Source organism: Rhinatrema bivittatum, chromosome 1, assembly GCF_901001135.1.
Source record: "Rhinatrema bivittatum chromosome 1, aRhiBiv1.1, whole genome shotgun sequence".
Classification (NCBI taxonomy): Eukaryota; Metazoa; Chordata; class Amphibia; order Gymnophiona; family Rhinatrematidae; genus Rhinatrema; species Rhinatrema bivittatum.
Genome location: NC_042615.1, coordinates 131,200,786 through 131,210,382, shown reverse-complemented (window position 1 = coordinate 131,210,382; position 9,597 = coordinate 131,200,786). Strand labels below are relative to the sequence as shown.

Genomic DNA, 9,597 nt, shown 5'->3' with positions numbered 1-9,597 from the left:
AAGAATTAAACATCAGTGGATGGCATTTTATTATATACAGAAGAATCTATTTATCTATATCAGAAAGCTCCATCTTGTTACAGTATGACTTGCATAGGGCAAAAGTTAATACCCATAAGACAGTAATATACATTAGGGGTGTGCATTCGTTTTGAACGTATATGTAAAATGCAACTTATATTTTTAAAAGAGAAAAAAAAGGTTTGAGGAGAAACGCATCGCGAGTTGCAACGTATTCAACATAGCTATGTTGAATACGTTGAACCTAAATAAACACTTAAACCCCCCACGACTTACCAAAACTCCCTGGTGGTCCAGCGGGGAGTCAGGAAGCCATCCCTGCATTCCTTTGCGAGGAGCACATGACATCGGCGTCACGTGCTCCTCCGCGCCTCCGCTCTCGGACCCCCGTTGGACCCAACCGGAACTTTTGGCCAGCTTGGGGGGGTCAGGAGGCCTCCCCCCAAGCTGGCCAAAAGTTCCGGTTGGGTCCAACGGGGGTCCCGGAGTGACCTCCTGCCACATGACCTACCTGTCACGTGGTAGGAGCACAAGATGGCACCGGTGACCATGTGACAGGGGCTGACCAATGGAACGGCAGCCCCTGTGACACAGGCTATCGGCGCCATGAGGAAATCGCAGAGGAGTGCAGGGATGGCTTCCTAACTCCCCGCTGGACCACCAGGGAGTTTTGGTAAGTCTTGGGGGGGGGGATTAAGGAGGGTGAGGGGTTTAAATTTTTATTTAGGGAACCGGTGAACATATGGACAGACCTTCAACTTATGGAATTCTCCATATGTCCATATTGAACGAAATCGACACCCCACGAAAACTTATCAACGAGTCAACGAAAACATTTTGCCTGCACATCCCTAATATACATTGCATAAATGCAAAGGTTAAGATCTAGTCATCAATAACCCATTATAGCACAAATTCATTTAATGCAGCAGCTCGTAAAATGGTAAATTGGTAACATAGGGAGTTATTTTCTAAACGATTATTGCGTGAGATAGGATGCAAATAAGCTGGAGGGGAGGAGTTGGGGTGAGGAGGGGAAGAGTCGAGGTGGGAAGGGGGAGGAGTCGGCCAAGGCACCACTGCCAGCAATAACGTGAGGGACATTATCGCCGGCAGTAGCATAGCGAATAGCATCACCTTTCGGTGGTGCTATTCATGCGAAAGGCTGCAGCTGACCACATTGCGGCCGGCAAAATCGCACCGCCGTGGTGCGAAAGGCTGCGGCCTTTAGCAGCCCCAGCCCCCCTTCGCTCCACCCCCTATTTCGCTGGATTCATCATTCTTCAAAGAATGATGAATCTAGCCCATAGTCAGTTAAACATCACATGGCATACCACTTCAAAGACATTTGCAAGGAAAGGGATTACTATGACAATATCCAGAAAATAAAACCATAAGCCATGGGAAAAGTCATGAACCCATGATCAACACATAACACACAAAACCTGAAACACATCTTCTTCTGGACAAGTTCTGAGATGGCAGTTCTTCATTCTAGACCGGAATATAGTCAGGGTGAGAATCCTTCTGGTTTTTCTATCTTCATCAACCCTCCATGGATTCTCTGGATTAAAGATCCTGGCATCATCTCCTAGCATTCCTAATAAATAGCATATTTTGTTCCACTTTCTCTTCTGGATCTTGTCTAATCTAGATGCTGCTCAACGATTGGCATCATTCTGTTTTTAATTACCTGGCAGCGGCCGTCACTGTGCCTCTCCCAGTCCTTGCTGAGCTTGCAAGTAGTGAGCAGCAGAAGGTCCTTGCCATTGTGCAAATGGTAGAGGGCTTTGCAGGTCTCTGAGCCAATGCCCATCAGAGAGCGCTTGCCCTTGAACACAAGCGAGTACTTGTGGGTGGGCAGGAGGTGGTGGACGACTAGCACTCCCCTCCAGCCTCCTCTCTGCAGGTGGTTGCAGGAAAAGAGTTGCAGGGATACATCAAAGTGGGGATGGCAGGAGTCAGCACCCAGGCTGGCCTTAGCCAGCATGGCCCGGACCAGCTCGAAGCCCAGCTTGTCCATGTAGTCCGACCAGGTGCCTGAGTACAGGTTGTAGAACAGGTGGTTGCCGCTGTTCTGCCACAGCAGCTGGCTCTTGAAGCAGCCACGGGCATTGGCCACAAGCTCTGGGGACAGTGGGTCCCGGTCTAGGGTGTTGACATCCAGCATGATTAAGCAGGTGCAGTCCAGGTCAGGCGTGTAGAAGTGGGAGCTCTCAAGGACTCCCAGCACCTTGCAGTAGGTGTCCAACATCTTGTTACCCTTCTGCTGTGGCTACACGTACATGCTGAAGCTATAAAACCGGCACGGACTTAAGTCGAAACAGCTCTCCATCTGGCACATCATACCCCATTGGATGCTGGCTTGGTAGGGGTAAACAGCAACTGGTGCCATTTTGACTAATGGCAGCTGCTAGCCTGGGAGCAGAAGGTCGCTCCTGGGCCCTATGATAGACCACCATAGATTTTGGTGAGTCCTGGGGGGTCAGTAGGATGGGCAGGGGTTCCATGTATGGGTTGCTCCATATTTTAATAAATGGAAATGGTTGGGGGTTCTTGGTTTTGTAACATGCTTTTTTTTTTTAAACTTCTCCCAAAAAATGATAGGAAAAACCATATAAAATGAGGTGGTTTTTCCTATCTTTTTTTTTTATTCCCAAAATGCAACAAGAAGCAAAACATTAAATCTTTATTTCCTATTTTGTTGCCCCTAGTCTGCATTAAGACAAAGACCGCACATACTTTTTAACCAGTGGGCTTTGTATCAGTTCTAAAAGTGAAAGTATGTGCAAAATTTATTCAGCACGACTCAGACATCCAAACTTGTCATAAAGTATACCCTGTTTCCTCTCAAACCCCACCTTTTATCTGACTACAATAACATATTATATGTCTTCTTATGTGTCTCCTTATGTAGTACACCCTTAGTTTATTATGCTTACCCTGTTCATCTGTTTGCATGCCAACCTTCATAATTCATCTTACATTTGTGAGTGCCAACCTTGCACACAATTGTGAACTAGTGTTTTTCACGTGGAACAACGGTATATAAAGCACTCAAATCAATAAATAAATAAATGTACTTTCACTTTGAAAGAAGGTGCAGTCAGTTGCACCTGCTTTTTATGGGTCATAGAATTTTGCTGGAAAAGTACACGTACAGAGTTGGAAACAGTAGAAGTAAATTTCAAAGTAAAATGGAAATTTAACATACTATCATAGCAATTTTTAAAAGCCCATTTACTTATATTAATGGGCAGATTTTACATCACTGGCGCGCATAAAAAATGGGGGTTATGCTCGTTGCTGGGCCTTCCATGTACTACACGCATTTTCAAAGAGGCCTGGCCATGGGCATAACCCCCGTTACATGCCGAAGTGCCGAGCCCAGATAAAGGGGTGGTCTAGGGGGCAGAGAGGGGTGGTCCAGGGGGCAGAGAGGGGTGGGGCTGGAGGCAACCGGTACAGTGGCTATTTGCTGCTGTGCCAGGAAAGCATGCACCGCCAGCTGTGCCAGGAAAGCACGCACCGCCAGACTTTCATCATTAATGACTGTATCAAGGGGAATTTTAACTTTAAAACTCCGTGAAATGTATCTCCATGCAAACTATTTCCCACAGAAAACCAGCCTTCAAGTGTATATTGCAATGCACATCCTTTTTCCAAATGTTAATAAACACCAAGGAGTTTATTAATTTATAAAAAGCCCAACTCAGGTCGAGTTTCACTCTGTTCCGAGCTGCTTCAGGGGTTACGTATAAACAAATATACACATGTATGAACATATAAACACATATAAAACAATGCATGACATTAAATAATTAAAAAAATCAAAACTGATTAGGACTAGATAAAAAAGGAAAACACATAAATATAAACCCATCAAATTGATAGTTGTGGTCAGACAGAGTACAGAATTATGCTTATGATTGAAAGTCAAAGTATGTATTATAAGAGCACAGTTATGTAACAAAACAGGGGTTGGTATTTCTTAACCAATCTAATTATTACTTTCATTCTATCTGCCACACCCCTACTGCCAGGGAATCCTGCTCCTGCCTCTCCCCTTCTCTGGCATTTCAAATCACCAAAAGGGCCACAGACATGGTTCCTTCTCAAACTCTTCTCAGCAAACAACTCTGAGGGACCCTCTCCCATCTCTCTCTCAAAATGGTCCCCCAGTGGTTGAATGCAGGAAATACAACAGGTCTGGCACTTATCGCAGAATCTGAAATGGTATCGCAATTTGCGCTAACTTAGCTCTTCGCACAGGTAATTAGCGCAAATTGCGATAAATGCTATATTAGCATAAAACACGCCCCTTTTGCTATCACATGTGGTACTTACCAAAATTTGATAAATCCAGCCCTATGATTGATAATGATACAAAGACTATTAAAAATCTAAGAGATATTATAAGAATAATCTGAATAAACTAGTGGTTATGCAATGGCTTCAACAAGATAAGTATTATTAACTTTTGGTCCAAAGAAACAAACCGGAAACCGATCCAATATTGCAAGTAGCGACCAAACGAAGAAGAAGGAGATCGGTAAACACCAAGGAGTTTATTCATTTATAAAAAGCCCAACTCAGGTCGAGTTTCACTCTGTTCCGAGCTGCTTCAGGGGTTACGTATAAACAAATATACACATGTATGAACATATAAACACATATAAAACAATGCATGACATTAAATAATTTAAAAATCAAAACTTATATAAATACTGATTAGGACTAGACAAAAAAGGAAAACACATAACTATTAACCCATCAAATTGATAGTTGAGGTCAGACGAAGAGTACAGAATTATGCCTATGACTGAAAGTCAAAGTATATATTATAAGAGTACAGTTATGTAACAAAACAGGGGTTGGTGGAGGAAAAAGTATGGAACCTTGGAATAATAATGGACCCAGAAATCAATCTAAAACAGCACATATCGCTAAAAGTAAAAGAAGGCTATGCGAAACTCATGATCCTCAGAAGACTAAAACTACTACTAACACTAGCTTATTTCAGAACAGTACTTCAGGCACTTGTTTTTTCCAGCACTGACTACTGCAATGCACTTTTGCTAGGACTCCCGAATACAACATTAAGACCACTTCAAATACCACAAAACACAGCAGCTAGAATACTAACTGGAAAAAGGTGGGACCATTTAACTGAAACTCTAGCGGAATTACATTGGCTACCCATAGAACACAGAATAAAATACAAAGCCTTAAGTACCATCCATAAACTAATACATGATGAAAAATCGGACTGGCTAAACACAGCACTACGAGTACACATCCCACACAGAAACCGTCATTCAGCAAACAAAGCACTCTTAACCATTCCTTCAGTAAAGACAGCGAGACTAACCCAAGTGAGAGAAAGGGCCTTATCTTTAGCAGGCCCTACACTATGGAACACAATGCCTCTAGAGATCAGAATACAAAGAGATCTCAAAACCTTTAAGAAAAGTTTAAAAACATGGCTTTTTAAACAGAGACCGGAGAATAGAAAATATACAGGAATAGGCAGAAGAGCACCAGCACACAGCACTTTTCTCAAAATGTGCATGATAATATTTTAATAACTCTATTTCACAACTAACATAATAGTAAAACACAGACTGTGAATTTTACCTATGAATAGTACCTTACAGGTACACATGGTCAGGACCTAAATTACCAAACAATCAATTGTCTTTTATGGCACCTGTTAGAATGTACTATAGTATGCACTCACCTACCTTAATTTATGTGCCTACACATAAACCGTTGTGATGGTATATAACTTAGCGACGGTATAGAAAAGATTTTAAATAAATAAATAAAATAGATATGAATAAGAAAAACATAGGGAAGAGGGTTGATGTGGAGATGGAGGAATAGGAGGAAGAGGCAGAGGGGATGGGAGACAAAGGAACAGATTCAAAGGAAAGGAGACAAGAGTGGAGGAGTAAGTGGAAGAACTGAAAGATGTGAGAAAAGCTACAGAGGAGTGAGAAAAGATGCCACCGAAGGGAAGAGAAATGGAAACTGACAAAGGAAAGATGGAGAGAATGATAGAGAAAAGTGGAGCTAGATAGAGGTTGGGTCCCCGAAAGTGGCATAAGTCAAAGAGCAACCTATCTGTTCTGAGATATGCCTTCTTATAAGAATATTTGGAAGCTACCATATATCATTGGGAAAATGCATTGAGTATTTTAATATTTAAGAACAGTTTTAAATACACATATATCAAAATTCCCATTTCTCCTGATCCATTTATGCCTTCTAATTTTTTTCTTTTTTCCCCCTCTTTATATCTCTAGCATTATTCATCTTATAGGAGACAAAAAAAAACATGTATATATAATTTCAGACCAAATTTAGAAGGAAGACTATGGGGGTCATTTTTCAAAATGCGATAAGGCGTTTTCACATGCGTTAAGGGGGTCATTTTTCAAAGGGCGATAAGGCGTTTTCGCATGCGAAAAGCCCCGTTAACGCATGGCTATGCAAACAGAGGGAACACTGGGCAGGAGCCAAGCACAAGAAAGGTTGAGTACTAGGGTCCGGGCTTTTGCTTCACCAGTCCTAAAGAAGCAGATGGGTTAGAAACAAACAGAGAGCAATGAATATATCAAAGAAAAGAACATAAGGGCACTGATCAGAATCTGAAGATGAAATTAACCAGCATTTCTACAAGTCCCAAACATCAGATGCCTCTTAACACTAAAAGAAAGAGGAATGATCTGTTTTGTTCCTGTTTTCATGATGCCATCAATCAACTGATTGAATGTTAGATTGAGAGCGGTATGCTACCCAGAACGTTGGTCATACATTTGCTGTACGTTTCATGAAACTAATTTTACAGAGTTTACTTTTGGATCTGAAGTGTTCAAGCCCCTGAGGCAGCGGCTAACAAGCTGCGAAACCCGGCCTGAGTTGGGCATCCTCTGAACACATCTCTATTTTAATAAACATTGGAATTAGACTGAGGCATCTATTTTGTTTTTTTGTTTTCCTTAAAGTATTGTCATAGCCTTTTACCCATTTTAGATAAGTGTATTTTATGTCTGTTCATTTTAGTAAAACTGCTTTTGATTTAAATAATTTTGTGCATCAGGAGGTCCATATTAAGCTGCTGAGTGGCTCGGCAATTTAGCATGTCAGAGCAGCATGGGTGGAGAATTCCAGTGCAAGGCCACCACTGATTGGCTGCATTATGCATTGTTCATGTTAGTGCTGCTTGTGCAGGGAGACCCTTGGGTAAAAGACAGGAATAGAGGCTGCAGCACAGCCATAAGGAGCTTTTGGCCATTGTGCATGGTAGTGCAGGCCACAGGCAGGAAGACTCTCGTGGTACTGAGCCATGGGGTCTGCAGAGCTACCAGGGAATCCAGATAAAGACGGTGCTTCCTGGAGCTTCCAACCATCCTTGTCCCATAAGAAAGCAGGCTTTAGAGGCACAGTGCAGAAATCCTCATTATTATAATTCAGATAACAAATCCGAGTGTCTCTCCCTATATTAGGGTCTGCAGAGGGGGTTATTTTGTTCATATCTCAAATCTATATAATAGGAAATTCCACTCAAATATCAGATCAAGCACACAATTATGCAAATGATTCCATTTAAATAGAAAGACCTCATATAATGGCACAAGACAAAAGACACTATATATCTCATTGTCTTATGTCTTGAGAAATCGTGTGAATGGTTTTATAATCATCAGTCTTAAACCTTTGCATTTTTGTTGCAAATAAGTGACTTAAAAAAAAATCCATATTATCAGCTCAAAGAATGTCGCTCTTTAAGACTGATGATTATGAAGCCATTCACACGATTTCTCAAGACATAAGACAGCGAGATATATGGTGTCTTATGTCTTGTGCCATTATATGAGGTCTTTCAAGTTAAATGGAATCATTTGCATAATTGCATGATTGATCTGATATTCGAGTGGAATTTCTTATTATATAGATTTGTGGTATGAACAAAATAACCCCCTCTGCAGACCCTAATCCAGGAAGAGACATTCAGTTTTATCTGGATTATAATATAATAATTTTTTGTTGCAAATAACTGACTATAAAAAAAATCCATATTATCAGCTCAAGAAATGTGAGACTTTAAGATCGATGATTATAAAACCATTGGCATGATTTCTCAAGACATAAGACATTGAGATATATGGTGTCTTATGTCTTGTACCATTATATGAGGTCTTTCAATTTAAATGGAATAATTTGAATAAGTGTGTGGTTGATCTGATATTTGAATGAAATTTCCTGTTATATAGCTATATTTTTTCATCCTGTGGGTTCCTGTCTAATAGTACTCATACCACAAATCTGGCATAATGTCAGAGGGGAGTGAGAGGAGAGGAATGGAATGGGAGAAGAAGTAGGGGAAAGGGCTGAGAAAGGAGAAGTAGCAAGAGAACAAGAATGCATGAGGGGTGTGAGAGAATGTATCACACACATACATTCAAACGCCCCATCTAACCACCCATGCATCCTCCAACTTCCCTGCCCACTACTTTTCTAAATGATCAAACACTGAGGAAGGGGGAAGCAGGGGAAACATTGCTGGGGATGTGGTAGGGTTGCCAACTTTGGAGAAATCTAGAAATATTATTACTTTCATTCTATTTGCCACACCCCTACATGCCGGGGAACCCTGCTCCTGCTTCTCCCCTTCTCTGGCATTTCAAATCACCAAAAGGGCCACAGACATGGTTCCTTCTCAAACTCTTCTCAGCAAACAACTCTGAGGGACCCTCTCCCATCTCTCCCTTGGTCTGCCCCAGCTCTGCGAACTCTGAGGATGATCTCCCCTTGGCCCTCTGGGAGATTTGAAATGTTTTCTTGAAAATTTTGGGGACTCCTGATATAGATGGAGATTTTAATTAACAATTAAAAGTAAAAAGGGAGGAAAATTTTTGAGGGAAGGAAGTCTCCAGTAAGATCTTAAAAAAGGATAATAAGAACCTAAGAAATGACATGCTGGGTCAGCATCCTGTCTCTGACGGTGGCCAATCTGGGATACAATTACCTGTCAGATCCCCAATAGTCAATCTATTTCTTGTATCTCACGACCAGAGATGAGCTGACCCCCCAAGGCTTGCCAATAATCCCTGGGGGTCCAGCGGGGGTCCGGGAGCGATTTCGTTGTCGGCTGCCAGAAATCAAAATGGCGCCGATAGCCTTTGCCAATACTATGTCACAGGGGCTTTCGGCGCCATTGGTCGGTTCTCCTACCATGTGACAGGGGCTGACCAATGGCACCGGTAGCCCCTGTGACATAGTAGTTCAGAGGCTGCTCGGCACCATTTTGAGGAGCAAGGCTGACAATGGCGCACATGTGCACGGAGGAACAAATGGCACCCGGGACCCCGCTGGACCACCAGGGATGTTCATAAGTCATGGGGAGGGATCAGGATGGGGGGGGGGGAGTTTGTATGTATGCACGAAAATGCTTTTAAATGCTTGGGGTGGGTTTTTTTTAAGCTTCGTTTCCCGATTCGTTTTTTGGCCCGGTTTCGGGTTTCCTCGTTTCGTTTTTCAAAAAAACTAAACGAGAAAACCCAAATTTTA

The 9,597-nt window shown here is 42.1% G+C and overlaps 1 pseudogene; it reads right to left on the bottom strand.

The window, feature by feature from the left end:
- Positions 1–1,666: 1,666 nt before the first annotated feature.
- On the bottom strand, positions 1,667–2,416 carry LOC115093278 (annotated as a pseudogene).
- Positions 2,417–9,597: the final 7,181 nt, after the last annotated feature.